Genomic DNA, 26,457 nt, shown 5'->3' with positions numbered 1-26,457 from the left:
TGACTGAAGGCTTCTTATGTAATAAATGAGGAGTTTAGGAGCTTCTCCAGGTTTCTGCTGATACCAAGACACACAGTTATTACAGCCTGAAATTGGCTGACTGGTTTTACAGCTGATTGTAACAGTTTCTCCTTGTTTGATGGATTTTATTGTTGGATTCTGAGTCACTGTCACTTGTCCCCAGCTCTCTGAAATTAACATATTTTAGTCATTAATGGTTATTGGACTGTAAATGTGATGTGGTTGTTTATTTTACAAGATATTTATACAAGATATTTACCCTGAATGCAGAGAGTGAGAGTCCAGATGAAGAAGGTGATTGTGTTCATTGTTGTTCTTTTGTCTTGTGTGATGATGAAGATTGTGTTCTGTTCTGCTCTCAGTCATGAAGTGTTAAACTCACAGCACTATAAACACTCTCAGAGCACTGAAGCATGTGTGACAATGCAAAGTGACTCTCTCTATTTAAATCATTATCCTGAAGACTGTAGATCAGTCACAAACACATTTTCCAACAACTTCCTCATGTTGTGAAACATGTCAAACAATTATACACAAATTTCTGAAGTCTACTGACAGAATCCTGTATATTATTGATTTGGTCATTATTAATATTTTGTAAGGTCACTGAACACTTTCTATCATTCATTCTACACTGTTCTGGGCTCATTATTAGTTGATGTAATAAACTGCAGCAGCTCTTTGGTTTAATTGTGTTTCTGAATAACACAATATCAGTGTTCAGGGTGGAAGATTTCTCAGTTCCCTTTCATGGGAACATCGACGCTGCGTTGAATCGCATCGGGATCACTTCTGCGTGATTACGTCTTGAAGCACTCGTGAAATCGAACCAATAGTGTGACGGGATGTCAGAGCGGGTGACGTCACGGACCAGGAAACTATAAAGCACTCCTGAGAACAAAGAACGCCAGCTTCTGTGTCTTCAGCAGCGCTCTGTGTTTTCGTGTGTCTTATTTGGTGTTGTCTGTCCGCTACATATACAGCAAACAAAATATCTCTTCGTCCGAAGACAAGAGTATTTTTCGTTGTCACCAAACACTTATATATCACATATATATATATATATATATATATATATATATAAAAAAGATACTTATTGTGGCGACGAGCAAGCAGCAGATTGTCAAGTGTGTTCCTCCCTGCCCTCGCTTCATCACGGGCGGGGATACACACGAGATGTGCGTTGCTTGCTTGGGAGTGGAGCATGCCCAGGCAGCTCTCGAGGGAGCTGTCTGTGTGCATTGTGAGAAACTAACACTCATTATACTCCCTGTCATTCTGCAACACTATTTACATCGCAGCTCTTCCAGGTTCTACGTCAGAACGCTGATTCAGTATTGGCCGGCTCCTGCGTCAGCATCACAGGCATGCGTCATGCTGCCCAATACTGAGCCGGCGTTCGGACATAGACACGGAAGCTCTGCACTGCGTTCACTGTGTATGAGTCTGACAGGGTCGAGAAGACATTGTTGAATAAAGTTGTTATTTTTGTTTTGTTTTTCCACACAAAACAAAACAAACCTTAATGTTATGTTGTTGCTTTCATTAAGGTTGCACCACTGTAGTCACGTTGATTATTTTAACGGTGTCTTTAATACTTTTCTGGACCTTGAATGACGGAAATTACGTTGCTTTCTATGGGATAAAAAAAACCTCTCGGATTTCATCAAAAATATCTTAATTTGTGTTCTGAAGATGAACAAAGGTCTTACTAGTTTGGAACAACATGAGGGTGAATAATTAATGACATTATTTTATTTTTTGGGTGAACTAATCCTTTAATGTCAAATACTCAGTTGAGGAGAAACAAACGTGTTCATGATTCGACAGCAATTACAACTGGTGCTCATAATGATTGCAATATACAGCAGTTGTTCTGTTTCTAGTGATCTGAGTATATTGAGCTCTGTTAAATAAATATACACCGCTGCGAATAGATCCGTCCCTCGCCTTTATTACAACCGTTTGCTGAAAATGATACAGGACAATTTCAAATGAATGTGAAGAAATCATTTGCAGCTCAAAACTTTATTTATCTGAAGCATTTATCTTGAGGCTCTTTTCATTTTTATAATGTTGTTCAGTTGAGCTCAAAAGTTTACATACCCCCTGCAGAATCTGCAAAAATGTCAATCATTTTAACAAAATAAGGATCATGAAAATTGCATGTTATTTTTTATTTAGTACTGTCCCGAATAAACTATTTCACATAACAGATGTTTACATAAACTCCACAAGAAAAAAAAAATAGCAGAATTTATAAAAATGACCCCGTTCAAAAGTTTGCATACCCTTGATTCTTAATACTGTGTGTGGTTACCAGAGGGGTATTGTACAAAAGCAGAATTAAGAAAGCCAGGATAACAGAAAAAGCGCAGCTTGACCTAGTTTAATCAGTGAATCCTGGCTTAGTCTGTTGCACATTTGCTGAGCCAGGATGAGTACGTTCAGCTATGTCAAGCCAGGTTTAGATAGTCGGGATACGTGCACGTTCACGGCATTCTTAAACAGACCACAGGATCGATCACAGAATCAATGATGCAAAAATGGATAAAACCCGTGAGCAACAGCTTCTAATGGAAACATATTGTAACGAAGCTGGACTCAGGCAGAGATCCATTTGCAAGCTTTATTAAATAAGAGCGTGGTCGTACAGGCAGGGTCAGACAGGAGCAAATAGGAACAGCAAGGGACAGGCAGAATCGTGGTCAGGATACAGGCAGTAGATCAGGGCAGGCAGAAAACGTTCACAGTCCAGATAACAATAAACAGTCCAAAGGCAGGCAGCAGGGAATCATAAACAGGTAACCAGACAGGATCGATAACAGGCAGACAATAAACACAGGAAACCGCTCAGAGTTGAACACAGGGTGAATCAAGACTTCGCAATGAGGTGGTGTGTGAGTGAGTCTTAAATAGTCCAGATAATAGGCTACAGGTGTATGTGGCAACAGGTGATTGGTGTGGAGTGTGCATGTGACTGGCAGTGAGGATTATGGGAACTGTAGTCCGGGAACTGACAAGAACTGACGGTGATCATGACATAACGCCCCCCTTCCGGAAGGCGCGTCCTCGCGACGTAGATGGTATAGCTAGGGAGGGGGGGTGGGTGCACTGGAGACCTGTAGGCAGACAGGAACGGGGTCTCCAGTGCAGGTTCCAGGAACTCGGGCAGCCACGGTGGGTCAGGTGCCATGGGCAGCCATGGCAGGTCAGGAGTGTCTGGCAGCCATGGCGGGTCAGATGGCTCGGGAGGCCACGGCAGGTCAGGAGTGTCGGGAAGCCACGGTGGGTAACGGTAACCAGGTCAGGTGGCTTAGGCAGCCACGGTAGATCAGGTGACTTGGGCAGCCACGGCAGGTCAGGTGGCTTGGGCAGCCACGGCGGGTCAGGTGGCTTGGGCAACCACGGCAGGTCAGGTGGTTTGTATAGCCACAGCAGGTCAGGAGTTTCGGGAAGCCACGGTGGGTCCGGTGGCTCAGGTAACCACGACAGGTCAGGTGGCTTAGGCAGCCACGGTAGATCAGGTGACTTGGGCAGCCACGGCGGGTCAGGTGCCACGGGCAGCCATGGCAGGTCAGGAGTGTCTGGAAGCCACGGTGGGTCCGGTGGCTCGGGTAACCACAAAAGGTCCGGTGGCTCGGGTAACCACAAAAGGTCAGGTGGCTTAGGCAGCCACGGTGGATCAGGTGACTTGGGCAGCCACGGCAGGTCAGGTGCCACGGGCAGCCACGGCGGGTCAGGTGGCTTGGGCAACCACGGCAGGTCAGGTGGTTCGTATAGCCACAGCAGGTCAGGTGGTTCGTATAGCCACAGCAAGTCAGGTGACTTGACTCTGGAAGATCGGCGTAGACGTGACGTTGCTCTAGAAGATCAGCATGACGTGTTGTTGTTGTGGTAGCCGCCATCTTGTGAGTGTTCTCTTTAGCGGCAGCCATTACGTGATTCAGCGAGGTGTCACATTCCTCCACGACACCCACAGTAAAGGGAGATCCGCTCAGTTGCAAAGCCAGCTCTATATATTGTTCCAACGTCCAACTGGGATCGTGCAACGGCATGACGGAACTGAGCGGATCAGACAGTCCTCCTCGGAAAAAGATCATGAGACATACCTCATCAAAACATGTTAAACGCGCCAGTCCAATAAAGTCCAGCAACAGCAAGGGACAGGCAGAACTGACAGGAACTGACGGTGATCATGACACATATGAAGAGGTGAAACATATAATCAGTGTTGCCAACTCATTTTCAGAGGAAGTTGCTAAAGGCGGGTCGATTTGTTGCTAAAAGTTGCTAAATGACGTTGTGACGTCATTGCGTTTTTTGCGTAGTATACACATAAAAAATATGATTTTGTAATATGTTCATTTAGATTTGTTCATAAAAAAAATAAATATATTTTATAAGTAATTTAAACAACATCTTTATGATCAGATATTTGTATTTTTAAATTCCACATTGAATTATTGAACAATTACACATTTTTGAATAATTACATTTTATGTATTTTAATTATTTTTTTGATTTTTTCTTTTTTTTACCTGTTTAAATTACGCATTGCATGTTGTGTTTTAGGGTTACACAGGGTTATAATTTAACAGGCAATGTCCTGGCAGAAAATTACCAGTACCCTTTCTGTTTTTCTAAAAAAATAAATAAATAAATAAATAAATAAATAAGACAACAATTATAGTTATAAGATAATAACATGCTCCAAATAACCAGTGCTCCACTGAAACCATCATAACTACAATTCAACGAGTTACTTGTCCTTTCCACACATTAACACTTTGCCTTAAATGTGAGCAGTGGACATGCATGTTACTCAGGAAATTTATCATGAAGATTAATTGCAAACACTTATCCACTATGTGCATCTATTTTATCTATGTAGTTTATTATCTGTCTATTTAATCTATCTCATCTATCTACTCCTATCTATTTTTATTTAGGTTCTTTTCTATCTAATTGATTTTATCTCTCTTATCTATCTGTCCTTCTTAAAGAACAAACATGTCAGGCCAAAAAAAAAAAGGACCTGGCAGCAAGTCAAGATTAACTACAAGAACATGTTTCAGGCTGGTAAGTGACTTGATTGGTGAAAAAAAAAAAAAAAAATGTACAAATTAGGTGAATAGTGTCTGCTGACATATTTTATAGTCTGTACTGATTTTAGCATTTAAAAAAGGCTCATATTCACACTGAACCTGTAACACAATGTATTAATCATCATTATTTGTTCTCTCCAAAGCTCCAAACACATTGTGGTCTCCCACCTTTCTCATGAATGTCCAGTACACTACATAGTTATTGATCCAGTGAAGTGGAACTAGAATTTGTGAAGATAAACACACAGTGTGTGCTACCAATGCCAAATAAAATACATGAAAGAGTGACATACATTATCCTTTATCCTTAATTTCTAGTAGGATTGACAGCAGAACTAACAGATAAATCACTAGGATTAATCTTAGCCTGGTTGTTAGCCTGATCTGGAGCAAAGAATAAATCTCCATAGTAACTTAATATAGCTTAATTTAGCCTGCTTTCATGCAACTGAGTCAGGGCTAAATTCAGCCAGGATAACTGGAAAATCCCAGCTTAATCCCTTATCTTGCTTTTGTGCAATACCCTTCAGGATGATCCACGACTGTTTGTTTGTTTGTTTTGTGATGGTTGTTCATGAGTCCCTTGTTTGTCCTGAACAGTTAAACTGAGCTCTGTTCTTAGGAAAAATCCTCCAGGAAACACGATTAAGAGCCGGGGGGTCTCTTGCTGTTTACTTTATTCCTTGTGTTCTCCATTCCTTGACTCCTGGATTCGGCGCTCGGTTGAGAATGTTGTTTGGTCAGTTTCTCTGGCTTTACTGAACTTACTCCAGACTGCGGGTTTGGAACCAGCATACCTCGAGTAAACATGGTTTGGGTTAATCAACCGAGAGTTCAGGGTTTATGTGACGGTAAGTTAACCTTGTTTTCTGGAACAGACTCCTGGAGTAAAGAGACCCACAGTAGCTTCACTTGGAGAGAGACTGAGGATAGTTCCTCCACACAGATCTCTCCTGCGTCCGGAGCCCAAAGAATTGTTTGACACTCTAGTTGTTTGTTGAATTGTACAGTGAAAGTGAGTTTAGTGGCTTTACTTTGAGTGTTATTTGACCTGAAACCTGTTATATTTATGTGGGATGTTTGTAGGAAGGTGGATGCCATTTTGTTTTGTGAGTATGAATTTGTTGTGAGTATGAATCTGTCACAGTCTCACGCCCTTGCTGAAGTTGTGTTTAAAATATTGAAGGTGTTGTGCTGTTTTTTCATCCTGTCACATTTAATCAGTTTCACATGATCAAGAGTGCAGTTATACTGAATATCAGCACGGCTGTGATTCTACCATAGACATGAAGAGCAGCACGACTGTGATGTCATATTACTTTTATATAACACTTCTATAAGCAAGAACTTCTAACTTACCTTTCAGACTAAATCTGATCAGTTAGTATGCATATTTTTCCCACAACCACTGGTGAAAGAAACCGCTTCTTTCAATCCTGGAGTGAGAGAAAACACATTAAAAACAACTGCTATTTCTGCTTCACTCCACATCGCTCTCATACTGTGATCTGAAACACAAACAATAAAACATCCCAGTGCTGCCATAATTCATATCAGCACTAACGGATATTTCATATAAAATAAACGACTACATATACATTTATATTTATTATATTAATTTTAAATGTCTTTAGAAACTTTGCTAAACATTGTGATTGTGTTGTTTGTGATCCTCCATGAGCAGCTGCAGTATCTCTCAGCTGTATCAGTGCATCACTGTGACGTCTGACTGACCGAGGTTTTTGTACCACTCTTTATCACTGTGTGAACACAGCTTTACTCTGTACTGGATAGTGGTAACTCTGACAGTAATAATCTCCTGTATCTTCAGTCTGGACTCCACTGATGGTCAGAGTGAAATCACTGCCAGATCCACTGCCACTGAATCTAGATGGAGTTCCTGACTGGAGGCTGTTTATGCCATAAATCAGGAGTTTAGGAGTTTCTCCAGGTTTCTGTAAGTACCAGGACAGACAGGGTGTGCTACAGCCTGTTAAAGGAGTGCTGGCGGAGCATCTCATCACAACAGTTTCTCCTGGTGTGACTGTATGAACTACAGGAGTTTGAGTAACTGTGATCTGTCCACTGGAGCCTGAAGAGAAATGAATATATTCAAATTAAAAGTACATCAAGACAATAGAAAAATCATGTGTCATATTAGAAATAGATGTCATATTCATAAAATATACAAACTTTATTTATTTTAGTTTTAAGCAAGTCAGAGTTTCACTGTATACCTGATATACAGATCAATGTCCAGATGAAGAAGGTGATTGTGTTCATTGTTGTTCTTTTGTCTTGTGTGATGATGAAGATTGTGTTCTGTTCTGCTCTCAGTCATGAAGTGTTAAACTCACAGCACTATAAACACTCTCAGAGCACTGAAGCATGTGTGACAATGCAAAGTGACTCTATTTAAATCATTATCCTGAAGACTGCAGCTCACTCTCAAAGACATTTCAAAGACAATTCCCAAAATAAACATTTCATTGCATGGTATTCCAAGGAGAAGCAGGTTTGAAATTCAGTGTCATTGTGTTTTCACTCAATGTGAAGTCTATGGACCCCCTAAAGGGAACATGGGACAAACAAATATGAGATGGAAGGAATAACAATGCTTTTGCGCTACCCCGATGAATTTTGCATTCGCTCACAAAACCTTCTAAACTGTTTGCAGGCGAATGCAAAAGCATTGACTTATTTTTATTTTTTCCTCACATCATATTTTTTCCCTTCATCACGTCCCTTTAGGGGCTCCAAAGAATTGACAAGCTTGAAATACAATGTCTATAAAGTCTGATTTAACTTCTTGTTTCTCATTGATAGTCTGTATAAAGGATTATAACAAAAAGACAAAAGTTATATCTGTTATATTTTAATAAAATATAACAGATATTAGGTGCCCAAAGTTGATGAAACACTCATAAATAAATGACAAAGAATAAGCATATTGTATCTTCTCTTCCCAAAGTCTTCAGAAGTGAATGACACCTGAAGCCAGACACATTCAATTTACAAATGGCCGAGCTGCTCTTATGTTAAAAACAAGGTGGATAAAGACTATAATGTTTGTCTCATTCGTTTAGTGTCCAAACCTGCTCCTGAAGGGCCTGTAGAGTTCAGCTCCACGTCTACACTATCACTGACTTGTGCTGGAGGGGTGACAGATAAGAAAGTGGGACTCTAATGGTGACAAAGTCCAGTTTCTGCTCTGACAATTCACCCATTCCTGAATTATGAGGGAAGTATATTAATATTACCTCAATACTTAATGCACTGGAGGAAGGTGACAGATAAGAGAGTGGGACGATAATGTCAACTCACCCTGCTGAAAAATCCAGCATAAACCAGCATGAATGCCATGTTGGTCCAGACTGGTTTAGTGCTGGTCTAACTGGTCAAGAAAAACTGCTGGTGTAGCTGGTCCACAGCACTCCCACTTCCCATGCTGGCCCTATCCACCTTATTCCTGACTAGCCTACTGCGTTTCAAATTATGGGTTGCACTTCTGGTTTGGGGAACTTCCGTTTAAAAAGACTGAAATGAATCATTTCAAATCATAAGGTTGCCCTACAAATAAAGCTTATCTGTCAGTTTGACTGAATGAGCTGTCAATTTTTCTTTCATGTTTTATATTCAGACATCATGAGAATAACGTAACGCTTGGTATTTTAACGTAACATGTTAAAACGAATATCTATGGCAAGAGCTCTTTTCAGTCGCTGCTTTCTATCCTCGTGATTATTTTCTTTTGTCCCTTTGCATGCCGCTGTAATAGTATGAAAAAGGACAACATATACTGCACATTTGTGGTCTGTTCTCCCGATATAATGTACGATATATCCCATTAATAATTCACTGGAATGAACGAAGAATCTCTCGTTTTTCTCCTCAAAGCCTCACGTCTCTTTCCAGGTTTGTTTTCACATTTAAATACAATTTATTATCTGTAAAAATGATGGAAATCACTTTGAAATAGTATCACGCAATGCTGAAGTTCATGGACATTTTTATTAAGGCAACGTATATTACTCAATACAGATATATATCACTATAGTTATATTTAACCAGTCCGTTATTTCTGTGGAAAGAATCTTGCTTTTTCATGGCCTGTTGAAAGTACCTTGTTGATGCTTTTACACTTTTAAATGTCCTTTTAATGTTCGTTGGTTGAAGGGTGAGTAGAAAAATGTCATCTCATTGTACCCAGTTAAAAAAAACTAAATAAAAAAAAACGTATTATTTCTTTCATAGAGCGAGCCTTTCACTGACTGTTTACAGCTTAACGGAAGTTACACCCATAGTTCGCACAAAGCGTCATGGGGCGTAGGAATAAGGTGGATACCAAAATCTATTTAAAATACATTTATTTCAAACTAAGTATCCTTCAAATCCATTAACATATTTATTGACATATCATTTAGAACTTACTGATATAAATTTATAATTAAACTTTATTTGGAGTATTTATTTATTGCACAATGCACATTTCTTAAAGGGGTGGTTGATTATGATTTGACTTTTTTAATTTTAGTTAGTGTGTAATGTTGCTGTTTGAGCATAAACAACATCTGCAAAGTTACAATGGTCAAAGTTCAAAGCAAAGGGAGATATTTTCTTTTAAAGAATTCTGTTTAAGGACTACAACAAACGGCTGGTAGGGACTACAACGAGCTTCTTCCTGGATTGGTGACATCACTAACCCTACAATTTACATAAACCCCGCCCCTGAGAACACACAACAAAGGGGGCGAGGCCATGTTATTGTAATACAGTACATAACACAAATGAAATAGCATGTCATAAAAGCAAGGTGATAACATGACAAGGGTAACACTTTAGAAGTTGCTCTTAATTCATTGAAGAACAAGACCAGGGATAAATGCTTTCTAGCCAAAAATGTGAAGAAACTGAAGAGAGCAGAGGTTAACTTTTGCCCTGCTAATCCAACTGGAGAAACAGATGAAAGCCTTGAAAAATGATGTGAGCTACTGATTGATTTCGGATCAGTAGTAAAAGAAAAGTTGTCCAAAAGGCTCGCCTACACAAGGAGAAATGTGGTACAGAACAGTCCAGTTTTTTGAGGACTTCACTCTTTCAGATTGAAGAGGTAAGGTCATATTTACTCTTCTCTCATTTACTTCGCCATATATGACTGCTTGGACATCGAACTTTGTTCTCGTGGCCGTTATATTGTTTCTGGGATCAATCTTTGGAGCTGTGTGAGATCAGCCTGTGTGATTGAGCTGCTGGACCGGACCATCAGAGCAGCACTATTAGTTGTTCATGTGATATCGCACTGTGTTTACTCGTTAATCCTAACCGATTTCTTCCAGCATGCGACACTTGTGAGATCAGCCGGGTCATTAGTCTGGCCTGCTGCCTGGTGCTTTACTCCTAATTTTGAACTGTCGTATGTATCGATTCAAATCAAAGCCTTGAGGGAGTGTTTTTTTTTTTCTTTCATTCTTTTGGGATTGATTTGTTTTTGCTTGTTCTAACTGTATTGTGATTTAATTGATTTGTAAATTAGTTTTCTTTTTTGTGTAAAGTGTGTGTTTGTTTGTGTTTTACTTTGCGTTTAATTCCCCCTTTAGAATTGGAGGGCCAGCGCTGTAGGAGGATCCAATGCCCTGTTTGCCTTGACACGTTCAAGACCTGATTAATCTTTGTGGGTCTAAATGCAGTGAAGTTTGGCCTTCACTCTGTAACTGAAGCTGAACGCGGGGGCACCCCGATGCGACCGCAAAGGGCACTTTCACTTTCGCGATCAAAGTGCACGCCACTGATAAGCATTGTAAATGCAATATTACAGTATATATATACATATTAAACGCGCAGGTCTCCTCTCGTGCGTCCTCCCCACTGCGTCGCTGGTCGAGGCAATAATCACTTTCGTTTCGCTTTTAGATATCTCTTTTATAGATGCCATCAATGCTTTTACCTTTCTAGATGTAATTACTGAAATCAAAACAGTCCATAAACTATAAATCCTCACGGAAACTTCAGTCAAGCCAGCTCGCGCGTCAACCTGAGAGATCAGCCTCCTTACCTTAAAGTGTCAAATTTCTCGGTTTCTGAATGGATGGTTTGGCTTGATTGACAAACGCTAACATTCGGGCATGATTTACATACCATCGACCTGTCCTAAAACGTTAGCACGCTTTGATCGATTGTTTGGAGATCGCGTGTTTCTCCGATCGAGAGCGCATTTCCTGTTCACATCCACGACAAAACAGTTGATTATTTATGAACGAAAGCTCACAGAAACGTGAAAATGGTCTCATTTGAAAGAACATATCCTAAGCTAAAAGATGATATAGTGTGACTGATTGAAGCAGCCCTTATCAGAAGTGCGGGGGTCGATTTCTGTCTTTTCAAAAGTGCGGGGTCCTGACCCCCCTGTCCCCCGTGTCAATGGCGCGCCCGGTTAAGAGAATGTATTTAAATCTTATATATTACATTTACCTTTTAAGTCTTTAGAAACTTTGCTAAACATTGTCATTGTGTTGTTTGTGATCCTCCATCAGCAGCTGCAGTATCTCTCAGCTGTATCAGTGCATCACTGTGACGTCTGACTGACCGAGGTTTTTGTACCACTCTTTATCACTGTGTGAACACATATTGACTGTTGATTTCATGTAAACTCTGACAGTAATAATCTCCTGTATCTTCAGTCTGGACTCCACTGATGGTCAGAGTGAAATCACTGCCATAGTCAGATCCACTGCCACTGAATCTAGATGGAGTTCCTGACCGTAGCATATATACATATTTATTTATCAATACCAGCCTCCTATAAAAATACATTATCCAGCATGCATCACCTCTAATTAGTCACTTACCCCATTACCAGAAAACGCTTAAACCGCTTACTTGCACGCACCGTGGAGCGTTGTTTAACTCACCTCTGAATGCTGTTTAACCTGCAGTTGAGCGTTGTTTAACTCAACGCTGGATGCTGTTGCACAACACGATGACCGTTGTTAAACTCACCGCTGGATGCTGTTGTCTGTGAACGCTCCCCCTTTTTCTCAGAGGGCTGTTACGCACACTGTGTGTGCGTCATGTTATGTATGTGTGGTAGTCTTGTCTTGTGTGTTCCAGATCCCATTGGTCCATCAGCCTGTCACTCTGATGACGTCCCCGGTTCACGCTGCCAATCATCTTTCAACGCCCCGGTTAAAACCCTGTATCTCCTCCGCTTTTCCAGCTGTTTGGCTCAATTCGTATTTTCTATTTGGTTGTTTGCTTGTGGTTTATTGCGCTGTTTTTTTTTTCTTTTGTCCCGATATTGTTCATTGTATATTGTGTGTGTGTGTGTTTATTACCTGTTTGAAGAGTCCTTTGTTGATTTTGTTTGTACAGTGTACAGTTGCATTTTGCTGTCAGTCTTTCCAGTCGTCACGTTGTGTGTGAGGCTGGGAAGGTGCGGGCAGGTAAGTAATTCGCGCGACATACATTGTGCACACGTAGGACATTTTGTTTTTTTGTATTAGACACACTAGGTTAGGAGAGAGTGCCACCCTCTGTATGTTTTTTTGTCTTTTTGGGTTAGACTAGAATAGGTTAGTTAGGGCGTTTCTACGCCGAAGACCTTTTTCTTTCCACATTTTCTTTTTGGTAGTCAGCTTAGTTTGTTAAAATAGCTAGCTGTGTTTTGTTTTATTTATTTCTTTGATTTGGCACCTCTCGAGCTCCCCTTCCCACCTCTGTTTTGTTGTTATTTGTTTTTTGTACTTTGTAAATACTGTAAATATTGTAAATATTGATTACACCCTTTCACTTAATCACTGTGCACCATTGAGCAATAAAACACCTTACACAGAGTTTTCTTGTCTCTCGGCCTTCCTACCACTTCTGTATATGCATACACACACTTTCAAATGTTACTTCTTTAACTTCCCCTAACCAAACGAATAGAAAAACATCTGAAAGAACGTAACAGGGCACTTTTGATATCAGACTGCGAGGGATTTCTTAACATTAAAAACCGGTTGGTTGGCCAGATAAAGATGATATGGGGGCCGCCATTTGACCAGCCTCGGCATAGATCATTTATTGTAGCCTATTCCTATCTATTCTTATTTATTGTAGTCTCAACCCATCCACGGCTGCGGTGTGCTACCCAAGACGTCACATTTCAACGCCGCAGGCTCCTGTTCAGGGTTCCTTAGAAGTCTATTGGACTGCCCTGCTTGTTGAAAAACGACACCAAGGGGGTACCCAGTGCGTTAAAATGTGACGCCATGGGGTCCTCACCAAGCGTCCATATATGATGAGTTGGGAGTGAGAACGTGTTGTCATAAAATACTGCCTGTCTCCATATAGCCCCTGTCTCCAAGCAGGAGTCCATCATAATCACCTGTGCAATGGACAAATGCACTTCTGTTAGGCTCAGGATAAGTGAATGCAATACAGTGAGCTTGACATTTCCAAAGAACGCAGCGTGATTATGATTCAGGCTTCATTACAAGCCAGTAATTGGATTATGGATCGGAAGCATTCAAAATATTTCATCCAGTTCTTTTGGATCAGATTCATCATCACGCCAGTATGGAGACAAAGCTGGCCATAGAGGTCTGTGTGGAGGACTTGTCTGGTTCTTGTGGTCTTTGTGAGGATCTGTGCCTCTGGCTGTCATGTCGGCGAGGCCTTCTCCAGAAATTGTCTAGATGACATGATCGGATCTGGCTGACTACGGTAACCTCAGAATAAACAGAGAGACTAATATTAGTGTAGATGCCATTCATCTTATGGTGTACCAAGTATATCGGGTGTTGTGGGAAGTGTTCCCAGTTCCTACTGATTTAATATTTGTTAACTGATAATGTGTTATATGTATGCCAGGTTAAAGAGATTTTCGCTATTAAAACTAAATAAGAAAAGGATCTACTGCACCTCTCCATCTGTCACTCATAGCAGACTGACGGTTAGAGGGGATTGGTTAAGGAAATATTCTACCCAAGCCATCAAAGTGACGTCATTGGAGACAAAACAACATTTCAGAGCGGACACTGAAATAAAAGTCCGCTGCAGCTTCCGGTTCACAGGGACTTTTTATATATATGTGGTTAGCTCTTAATTAGAAACACAGTCTAAATGTAATAATCTTTCGAAACTGGAGTCAGACTAAATAAAGTGAACTTTACAGAAGCTCAAGTAAGAGATCTTCATGCATTATACCTTCACCCACACATTTGGATTCTGTTGTTGGGCTTATGGATGATCCCTACAGATACACTAAAGGAACATGTTAAAGAGCATTATATGGCCTCTTTAAGAAATATTACATGATCAAGAGTGCATTTGAAACATTTCCATTGTGTTGTTTGTGATCCTCCATCAGCAGCTGCAGTATCTCTCAGCTGTATCAGTGCATCACTGTGACGTCTGACTGACTGAGGTTTTTGTACCACTCTTTATCACTGTGTGAACACATATTGACTGTTGATATAGTGTGCACTCTGACAGTAATAATCTCCTGTATCTTCAGTCTGGACTCCACTGATGGTCAGAGTGAAATCACTGCCATAGTCAGATCCACTGCCACTGAATCTAGATGGAGTTCCTGACTGAAGGCTTCTTATGTCATAAATGAGGAGTTTAGGAGCTTCTCCAGGTTTCTGCTGATACCAAGACACACAGTCACTACAGCCAGAAATCAGCTGACTGGTTTTACAGCTGATTGTAACAGTTTCTCCTTGTTTGATGGATTTTATTGTTGGATTCTGAGTCACTGTCACTTGTCCCCAGCTCTCTGAAATTAACATATTTTAGTCATTAATGGTTATTGGACTGTACATAAGATTATTTTTCAAGATATTTATAGAAGATATTTACCCTGAATGCAGAGAGTCAGAGTCCAGATGAAGAAGGTGATTGTGTTCATTGTTGTTCTTTTGTCTTGTGTGATGATGAAGATTGTGTTCTGTTCTGCTCTCAGTCATGAAGTGTTAAACTCACAGCACTATAAACACTCTCAGAGCACTGAAGCATGTGTGACAATGCAAAGAAGTGGGCAGGATTTACAACAGCGTGTGCTGCTAACAAACTAATAAACTCTCTACATATAAGATTTGCTATTTCAGAACGTTGTTGAACCATTTAGCGATTAATTGTTCATATTGATTAATTGTGAAATATTTTTATATTTGGAAGACTGATACGACACTGTTTGACCTTATATTACAGTGGGTACGGAAAGTATTCAGACCCCCTTACATTTTTCACTCTTTGTTATATTGCAGCCATTTGCTAAAATCATTTAAATTCATTTTTTTTCCTCATTAATGTACACACAGCACCCCATATTGACAGAAAAACACAGAATTGTTGACATTTTTGCAGATTTATTAAAAAAGAAAAACTGAAATATCACATGGTCCTAAGTATTCAGACCCTTTGCTGTGACACTCATATATTTAACTCAGGTGCTGTCCATTTCTTGATCATCCTTGAGATGGTTCTACACCTTCATTTGAGTCCAGCTGTGTTTGATTATACTGATTGGACTTGATTAGGAAAGCCACACACCTGTCTATATAAGACCTTACAGCTCACAGTGCATGTCAGAGCAAATGAGAATCATGAGGTCAAAGGAACTGCCTGAAGAGCTCAGAGACAGAATTGTGGCAAGACACAGATCTGGCCAAGGTTACAAAAAAATTTCTGATGCACTTAAGGTTCCTAAGAGCACAGTGGCCTCCATAATCCTTAAATGGAAGACGTTTGGGACGACCAGAACCCTTCCTAGAGCTGGCCATCCGGCCAAACTGAGCTAAAGGGGGAGAAGAGCCTTGGTGAGAGAGGTAAAGAAGAACCCAAAGATCACTGTGGCTGAGCTCCAGAGATGCAGTCGGGAGATGGGAGAAAGTTGTAGAAAGTCAACCATCACTGCAGCCCTCCACCAGTCGGGGCTTTATAGCAGAGTGGCCCGACAGAAGCCTCTCCTCAGTGCAAGACACACGAAAGCCCGCATGGAGGACTCCAAGATGGTGAGAAATAAGATTCTCTGGTCTGATGAGACCAAGATAGAACTTTTTGGCCTTAATTCTAAGCGGTATGTGTGGAGAAAACAGGCACTGCTCATCACCTGTCCAATACAGTCCCAACAGTGAAGCATGGTGGTGGCAGCATCATGCTGTGGGGGTGTTTTTCAGCTGCAGGGACAGAATGACTGGTTGCAATCGAGGGAAAAATGAATGCGGCCAAGTACAGGGATATCCTGGACGAAAACCTTCTCCAGAGTGCTCAGGACCTCAGACTGGGCCGAAGGTTTACCTTCCAACAAGACAATGACCCTAAGCACACAGCTAAAATAAGGAGGAGTGGCTTCACAACAACTCCGTGACTGTTCTTGAATGGCCCAGCCAGAGCCCTGACTTAAACCCAATTGAGCATCTCTGGAGAGACCTAAAAATGGCTGTCCACCAACGTTTACCATCCAACCTGACAGAACTGGAGAGGATCTGCAAGGAGGAATGGCAGAGGATCCCCAAATCCAGGTGTGAAAAACTTGTTGCATCTTTCCCAAAAAGACTCATGGCTGTATTAGATCAAAAGGGCGCTTCTACTAAATCCTGAGCAAAGGGCCTGAATACTTAGGACCATATGATATTTCAGTTTTTCTTTTTCAATAAATCTGCAAAAATGTCAACAATTCTGTGTTTTTCTGTCAATATGAGGTGCTGTGTGTACATTAATGAGGAAAAAAAATGAACTTAAATGATTTTAGCAAATGGCTGCAGTATAACAAAGAGTGAAAAAATTAAGGGGGTCTGAATACTTTCCGTACCCACTGTATAGAGCTTACTGAGCTTACATATAGAAAAGCCAAATGAAAACGAGTACTAACACTTAAACAAAAGAAAACAAGGTTACAGTGGGATAAAGAGAAGCAATCATGGATTCTGGATGATTGGATGAAAGTGTTATTCAGTGAAGAATCGCGAATCTGCATTAGCCAAGGAGATTACGCTGGAACTTTTGTCAGGTGCCGTTCTGATGAAACAGATAAAGATGACTGCTTGAAGAAAACAATCAAATTCCCCAACTCATTTATGATATGGGGGTGCATGTCAGGTAAAGGACCAGGGGAGATGACAATCATTACCTCAACAGTAAATGCACTGGTGTACATTGAAATTGTGGACACTTTTCTCATTCCATCGATAGAAAATAGGTTTGGTTATGATGAAATAATTTTTCAGGATGTTAATGCATCTCGCCACAGAGCAAAGAGTGTTAAAGCTTTTCTTCAGGAAAGGCATATCAACTCAAAGACATGGCCAGCAAACAGTCCAGATCTCAATGCAATTGAAAATTTATGGTGGAAATTATAAACACTGGTCCATGACAAGGCTCCACCCTGCAAAGCTGATCTGTCAAACGCTATTTGAGAAAGTTGAAACCAGCTTGATGGGGAATATTGTTTGTCATTAATGAAGTCCATGCCTCAAAGAATTTAGGCTGTCAAAAGCCAGAGGAGGAGCAACAATTGTTTTTTTGTTGATGATTCCATATTTTTTTCCTCAACATTGAGTGATTCCATACTTTTTTCCTCTACTTGCTCTGGAAAAAGACCTGCCATTAATAAAAAAAAATGTAAGTGGATTTGTTTGAGGTATGTTTCCTGAAGCCAGAATGTTAAGCTATTGAACAAAACCTTTTTTGTGTCATATCTGTGATTTGTTTGTTTGCTATAAAGTAAAAAATCTGGGTGAACATCCTCTAAGTGTGGTGATTCCATAATTTTTTCCAGGGGTTGTACTATTAAATGTTCTTACTTTAATTGATTTTTGAATTCTGTAATATTCTCTTCCTTTATTATCTAAATCCCATATTTTTGCCACTGTTTGTCAATATTACTTTTTATTATAGTTTTACCTTCATTTTTTTCCAAGAGGAATCTCAATTTTATCAGTAAGATTTAGTGCTTTTTTCGCTAATTTATCAGCTTCCTCATTACCTAAGATTCCTATATGTGCTGGTATCCAACTAAACTGAACATCTATTCACAATCTTTATAAATTTAACAATGCTGTGTATTTTTATGTTTTAGTGCTATAAATACGTCAATATTGTATGTTTTTGTGTGTATGAAAACGTAAGTAAATGTACGTAAAAATACACACGTATTCTCATGAGATCACATTGGAATCTCCACACAAGATCATGAAACGTGAACAAGCTCTAATATGTCTCCATCTTTATCAGCCTGTTTCTTCTCCATTTGATGATTTCAGACACACATGAGGCTTCATGATAGATGGAGTGACACCATGAACTCTGATTAGAGATTCACAATCAGTCCTGATACTTTCTGAACAGACTCATGATTCATGATCTTACTTTAGTGATGGAGGTTCATCTAGTGGAAGTGTAGCAGTGATGATGGTCACATGACTGAATATGGACACAGAGATGGACGTTCATCTGCACATCCTCAGTGTCTCAGTAGTCAAAATGAAAATAAAACTACTGAACTAACTAAAAATAACATTAGTGAGAATGTAAATGATCATAGTGTAACTCTAGTGTATATTAGTTTGTCTGTTGTAAATCCTGCCCACTTCTTTGCATTGTCACACATGCTTCAGTGCTCTGAGAGTGTTTATAGTGCTGTGAGTTTAACACTTCATGACTGAGAGCAGAACAGAACACAATCTTCATCATCACACAAGACAAAAGAACAACAATGAACAAAATCACCTTCTTCATCTGGACTCTCACACTGATCGCTCAAGGTTTGTAGTAAAATAGTCCTAATGATTAATGATTATGGTTTGTGAAATACAGTTGTTGTTGTTTTTTTTTTTTGTTTTTTTTTAATTCTATTAAAATGTCAAATATTATTTTCATTTTTGTGTCTGTTTTCTCTCAGAGTGTAGAGGACAGATCACTGTAACTCAGAGTCCATCAATAACAGCAGCTCAACCAGGACAAGAAGTCAGAATAAACTGTAAAACCAGCAGTGCAGTGTATAGTAGTAATCGTTTAGCCTGGTACTTACAGAAACCTGGAGAAGCTCCTAAACTCCTCATATATTATGCAACAAGCCGTTATACTGGAACTCCATCTAGATTCAGTGGCAGTGGATCTGGCAGTGATTTCACTCTGACCATCAGTGGAGTCCAGACTGAAGATACAGGAGATTATTACTGTCAGAGTGCACACAGCAGTGGCTCAGTGTTCACACAGTGATAAAGAGTGGTACAAAAACCTCGGTCAGTCAGACGTCACAGTGATGCACTGATACAGCTGAGAGATACTGCAGCTGCTCATTCAACACAATCACACACAACACTGATCACAGACAAACACTAATAACACTAGATCATCTAAATAAACATAAATTTGTTTGAAGCTCATCAGTATTTTTGTACATAACATGACTATTTTGTTGATGTGATCATGGCTTTTATTCCAGTAAGGACTGTTATTGTTTTATTAGTGTTTCATAGTAAGGACTGATTGCCAAAACCAGTTTAATAATATGATTGTCATAATTTAATTACATTTTTATATTTTTTTATAGGATGATTGTAGTGATGTTTTCATTTGTTGTATGTAGAGATTGTGGATCTCTTCTGTTGTGTTTGTCTCTTCTCCATCTTCACTCTCAGTGTTTTTCATCATCTCTCTGTTCCACATGATGTTCACTTGAGTTTCTCTGTAAATTATATTCAATGATCTGAATTCAATCCAAACATGTTCTCAAGCTCAACTCTTCAACAGTGAATGTAAGCCACATCTTCAAATCTCACACCACTGAATGATTTACTGTCAGAGACTGGGTTGCTCTCCTCAAATATGTCTCAACATCGTCTCAAACTTTGCTCAGATTTGCCAAAGTCTGAAAAAGTCCATTTAAATTCGTACAAGGCCAAATGATCTGAGCTCAAGTTAACTTTATTGTTCATTCTGTTTGTCACGGAGCAGAAATCTGTCTTTGACACTGGTGTCATACATATACATAAATACATCCACAGAAGTGCTTAACAACACGACACACACTGACACACAAACACAGAAATAAACAGAATTACACTATCCACATCATTCCTAACATATTTCCAAACATCCCACAACAATAAAAATTCATCTAAACAATCAATTAAAAAGCGCTATAATGCCAACCGTTCTCTTGCATTATTTCAGAAAACAGTGTGATTTATAATAATCACTGCCATTGGGACAAATAATGTTTTATACACATTACTTCTGGCCAAAGGAATTTTGAGTCTTCGCCCAGATGTGAGCATTTCAAAACCAGAGTGAAGGGGGTGAGTACGGTCTTTAAAAATCACAATTGACATTTTTTTTTTTTTTTTTCATAAAATGATCAAACAAGTCCTAGAGTGAGTGTTTATGTCCAGTGATCTTATTTGCCTGATTGGAAACACTTTAGAAAACTGATCCTTCATTAATGAATAACTACACAGGAACAAATGAGTAATGCATTATTAACACTCTAGTAACTAGTAAAATTAACTATTAACTATTAACCTCAAAAGTTTACAATGACTCCAGTAGTTACTAGAGAGTTATCATGTTTTTTACTTCAGAATACTGATCCAAATAATTAGTAATTCCTTCTAAAGGATTTGGTAATACTTCAGTCATTACTAGTGTGTTACCATGACCTTCACTTTAGAATTAATTATACATTATGCATCATTCATGTTAATTATGAACCTGTATATAGTAGTTCTCAGTAGTTCTCTGGGAGGAATGAAAAAACAGTAGTTACTGATTAGCTAATAGTGAACTACCACCTTCAACTGAGCACTGTTACTTACATCATTTACAGTAATTCAGCGATGTTCTTGTAAGCTGAAAAGTCATCTTCTCCTCTGTCATTTTGAAAGCTCTGCGTAAGAAACTTTGGGTGCTTCTCAATCAGAAGACTGCGTCCTTCATAGTCCAGTCCTTCTGAGGCTTGTAGACTAGTACTCTCAGCATTAAAAGGCTGCAAATCTCGGCTGCGACGTCATCAAGCGCTGCTGAAGGCCATCTCAATCTGAAGGACCTGGAAGGCAGCCTTTGTTTCGCGCCCTTCATTCTGCCTGTTCTGAAGGATGGATCAGACGTATCCTTCGCTGCCTTCAATTACCCACAATCCTCTCTGCACGCATTTCAGAAAACATGGCGGGAAGTGAGTCGACATCAAGCACGCCCGAATTCATTATGAAATGTAAGTTAAATGTTTTAATTATGTTTTGTTGTAAATTAATCACAAATTGGTAAACTACACATGCTATAAAGCACTACGAGACCACAGACGGTTGCCATATATTACAGTGTAGCAATTACATAACATAATACCATTTTTGTCTTCTTTAGAATGAAATGTTGTATTTATATTGTTTAATGGACCTGAGCTAACATGCCCTAACAAGGAACAGTTGTATTTTAACTATTGTTTTGTATTTTAACTAATGTTAACAAGCTAGGATTCATAAATAGTGCAACAAATGTGTTGTTCATTGGTAATGTTAGTTAATCCATTAAGTAATGTGAACTAATGGGACCTTAATTTAATCAGACTGATGTAATGTAGTTTGAATATTTTATTTTTACCTCAAACTGTTAAATATTCAGCTAATTTAAGCAGGACTGATACAATATTTGTTGCCATTAGTTTCTTTATGCTTTAATGTGAAGAAATATTATTCTGTAATAGACATTACTGAATAACAAATGAAAACATTTGTTCCTTGAGCCTTTAAATTATACATCATACTTTATTGCATAAACCTTTATGTTCAATATTAAATAAACAGATTAAAACAGTGTAAATTCACATTTATTTCACAATACATATTGTTTCAAAGCAGCTTTACAGAAAATACACGTCTACACAATTTAGAGTGATCTGTTATCAGAGGTGACTGTGAAAGTAATGTCCATTTCAGAAATGTACAGTTTAAGATAATAAAAATCATGCAGTTAGCTAACATGAATTATTTTAGGCCGAATCAATGAGCTCCTTAAAGCAATTATTACAAGTCAAGGCAAGTAAAGTTTAATATTAACTGAAGAACACAAAAAAGTCACAGGTCACTTTGACTTGAAAAAAAAAAAAGAAAAAAGTCTCTGTATCAGGATTCAGGACTGAGGACAGACAAAAAAACAAAACAACAACCATGAATTAACAAATGCTATGCAGTTGATCAATGTAGCAATTGTATGATTTGTACACATCAATGAAGTGACACATAAATACAATTGCTGTAAAAAAAAGTACATCAGCATTTTTCTGGAATTAAATTTACCTGAAAAAAGTAGTCATGATCCATGCTGCTCCGCTCCGGCTGTCATCATTATTTCCTCGGAGAGGCTGATTGTTGTCCTGTGGAACATCTCCATCTTCCAAGAGGTCACCTACACCAATGCATATGTTGTGCAATATTGCACAAGCTGCAACCACCTGCAGGTAAAATGAGATCAATAATTTGGTTGTTATAAGAAAGAATGTGTAGCAATATTGTAAATCAGGTGTATCAAGTCAGCTCTAGATCCATATTCATGTGCATACTCTGATGGTATGCCAGTGTTGTGAATGTAAAGAAAAGTGGCTGATTTTATAGTTTTTCATACATTATAAATATAACAATAGGAACAGTTGGTAGGGGCATTCAAAGGCCCTGCAAACTAAGCTGTAGGATGTCCCAGTTGCCAACCAAAACAGGATCACCAGGGTTTCCAGAGTCGGCCTCTACCCATGATGCCTGTCCATCTCCAGCACTGTCAGGAGTTCTCTGATGTCCTCCCTGCTGAGACGAAAATCAGGTCTTGTATCCTCTCAAAGTTAAATTAATTAGATATTACATATAATTTGGTAGTAAAACATAAAGTGTTGCACATTTTATTGGTGCAAAGATGAGTAGGCTACGTGTATTTTGTACATCATTTGTAACTGCTGTCTATCACAATTTTAATATTGTGTCTTCTGTCAGTTACATAGCGACCACTGAACAGACATTTAGAAGTTTATTTTAAAATGCAAAGTATTGAAAATAATAATAAAAAAAATAAATAAAAAAAAACTCTGTAAACACTTGCATTTTTTGCAACACTATAAGTGTGTCCCATCGGGTAATCAAAAGTTCTCTACACAGATGGGATGGAGGAGGGATGCTGATAAACTGTCAGACGCACAGAGGTAAGTCTGCTGTATTTATACCTCTTGTCATTGGTTACGTTGATTAACTGAATCCTCTCCACCTGAGTAATTAGGTTAATTACAGAGGTGGGTAGAGTATCCAAAAACTGTACTCAAGTAAAAGTACAAGTACTTATAGAAATATTTACTCAAAGTGAAAGTGAAAGTAATAAAATAGTTACTTGAGTAAGAGTAAAAAAGTATTCAATGAAAAATCTACTCAAGTAGCCAGTTACTAGTTACTTTGTAACTCTCTCTCTCTCTCTCTTTCTATATATATATATATATATATATATATTCAAGATATATATACACATATATATGTATTGTGTGTATATATATATATATATACACACACAATACAATAGCATGCTATTATTTAGATAGATATTTAAATTATCATAAATAGATATCTTTGCAACAAACACAGGAGACAAGCATTATTTCTCGCATCTGTAGCCCAAATATCATTGCATGTCCTTTGCTTTGTATAATAATAACATATACAGCTACATTTGAAAGAAGAAAGAGAGAAAACTCTTTGCATGTGCTCGCGCTCATAACCGCTGAACATCTGAACACAAACAATGATCAAATACACATTGACGGATCTTATTCTGTCTGTTCTCCAAAATGTAATCCAATATATATTTCAGCAGGCACGTGTAAACTGGTTAACTGTGTCTACGTCTGAAACCGCCTACTTCTCTACTATTTAGTAGGGGAAAAGCAGTAGGCGAGCGAATAATATGTCCAAAACCTCAGTAATAAAAGAGTAGGCGAGAAGTTCCCGGATATCCTACTGCTTCCGCCAGATTAGTACTGCTGATAAATTAAGGAACATATAAAAAGTGAGTTAACAGATCATCAACTACCTCAACATGTAAATGTAGTATTGAGCACATAAATCTCAGAGGAAACTTGAATCTTGTCTGGATGTTACAGGGACAGATGATCACGTGTGTTCATCCGCTGGAGAGAGGCTGATGAAGGAATGATGCCATCAAAGGCTTTGAGTGACGATACTACAGAAATGAATAAGTCTATTTAAATCTAAAGTCTAGTTTATTTTAATTATTGTAATTTAAACAGAGTTATTACAGCACTTTTCTGATTCTTGATGTCTGTACATTTGCTGCAGAGCTTTTGTGGAGCAGGACCTGCAAGACAAGGTGACGGCAGCATTTGTGGGGAAAAAAAGGGAAAACCTGGAACAAAAATATAAAGTAAGATCATTTTGTTACTTCTAATACAGAATTCAGATGACATTATGCTGTTAAAATGACTGCTTTTGTATGATGTTTGTGCACTTTTGTAGGATGTGAAATGTCCTCAGACTGGTGTGAGCACTGAGGATGGAGAGCCACAGCAGATCCTGGGAATGGTGTAGAGCCATGGATGAGACCCTCCATCACTCCTCCTGCCCTTACTGCCTCATCTGGACTGGATGTTGCTGTGGTCTCTTCTTTCTCAGTGAGCCCAGAGCCAGCAAGAGCATCTAGAAAAAGACCAATAGTGATAAAGAGTGGTACAAAAACCTCGGTCAGTCAGACGTCACAGTGATGCACTGATACAGCTGAGAGATACTGCAGCTGCTGATGGAGGATCACAAACAACACAATGGTTTATCAAACCTTTCAGAAAAAGTATTTATTTATTTTGATGTACTAAGCATGTAACATCATCTTTATATTATATAAATGTTAGTGGTGCTTGGCACTGCAAAACTTTGCCACTACAATGTAATCTAACCACAGGAAATTCAGTCACTTTAATTTCACTTCCATGCTTCATCACTAGATGGCGTGTCTGTTACATAACTGAGTTCTCTATCTGTCAGTCACTTTGACGTTGTGTCGATGTGATGACACTAGTGTAGTGTTTCTCAACCTTTTTTACTCGATGGTCTCCTCCTTCACCAGATCAATACTGCAGTGCCCCCCTAAGATGCCTGACATTTCCACTTATACTGAACTTCCACAGCAAAGAGAGAAAAGTGTTTGTATTTAAGCCTTTTTATGTCAAAACATTTGTTTGCATTATTACTCTTCTACTGCCTGTTTTGTAATATTCTTTAATATTCTTTTTGAAAACATAACTGGTAAATTAAAGCTATGCTTTATAACTTAAAAGAAATCCCTCTGCTAAATTATAATACTCTGATGTTATCCAGGTCGAGTGATTGCATCTGTGCCAACAGAACGATTGAGACTCCCATCTAAAGCCTGTCGGTTCACGTCGTCTCTGATAACAAGAACTTAATGCTGTTGGACAGGCTGTCTCTGCTGTACATGCCACGGACATGAACGAGGATGGTCCCGACCCAGCACACATGCAGGAACTATGCTCGTCAACCGATTTATTAATAATTAATAATCATCAATAATTAATAATCATAAACTGTGAGGTAAGATTAGTTTACACACATCAGAAGGCCTACTCTCTCATCCCTGCATAGAAAGACACGTGCAAATGAGATGCTAAAATTCAATGGTTAAAAGCAGCACTTTAAAGGAAAATTCACTAATCACTGATGCACATTATGACAGAAACCCTTAACAATGTTCTAACATCATAAATACAGCAATTATGATATAAAGAGACAGTAAAGCAAATACAGGATAAATGTGAAACAGCAAAACGACCTCTGCTTCCTCGTCGACATACAGCATGAGCGCAAATGCTTAAAGGGGAAACAATAAATCTTCCTATGGTGTCCCAGTAATTGTTCCAGAATAAACCACTGAAAATACAACATCACATACAAGTTTTGCTGAAGTTAACTCAATTATAGAATTGTTTCTTTATTCCTCTATGGCATGGTGTCGCCCTCGGGCAACATAAAACGTTTTTGGACTTCACACCGGATCTATATACGACACGTCTGTTCAGTGAAATAAGGGGCAGAAGTGGGTGCAGCCTTTTCTGTTTATCCACATTTCATGATGGATATATTATCACGGACCCCCATCAGTACACCCATCTAATCTTCCAGTTAATACCAAGGTATAAAACCAGCATCTTAGCTCTTCCTGTTGTTAGTTCTTTCGGCATCCCTCCTCCTCTCCTTCTCCTCCTTTTGTACAATTTTGCCTGTTATAGGGGGGCAATCGGAGCTCGAGTAGAATATCCTCTCCGAGCCCCTCTATAGCATAGAGC

At 39.0% G+C, this 26,457-nt stretch overlaps 1 long non-coding RNA gene and 1 gene segment (V, D, J or C); both read right to left on the bottom strand.

The window, feature by feature from the left end:
- LOC127504263 (immunoglobulin lambda constant 7-like) overlaps positions 1-26,457 on the bottom strand; it is a gene marked incomplete at its 5' end in the record, with an annotated part of 338,360 nt that overhangs the window by 41,363 nt on the left and 270,540 nt on the right.
- LOC127504335 (uncharacterized) lies at positions 21,858-23,177 on the bottom strand. The gene is made up of 2 exons (XR_007927346.1): positions 22,409-23,177; positions 21,858-22,247 (listed from the first exon to the last, which is right to left on the bottom strand). It is a non-coding gene; the product is annotated as an uncharacterized LOC127504335 (long non-coding RNA).

Source organism: Ctenopharyngodon idella, chromosome 2 (assembly GCF_019924925.1).
Source record: "Ctenopharyngodon idella isolate HZGC_01 chromosome 2, HZGC01, whole genome shotgun sequence".
Lineage (NCBI taxonomy): Eukaryota > Metazoa > Chordata > Actinopteri > Cypriniformes > Xenocyprididae > Ctenopharyngodon > Ctenopharyngodon idella.
Note: the sequence above shows the minus strand (reverse complement) of the source record. Positions and strands in the feature narration are given on the sequence as shown.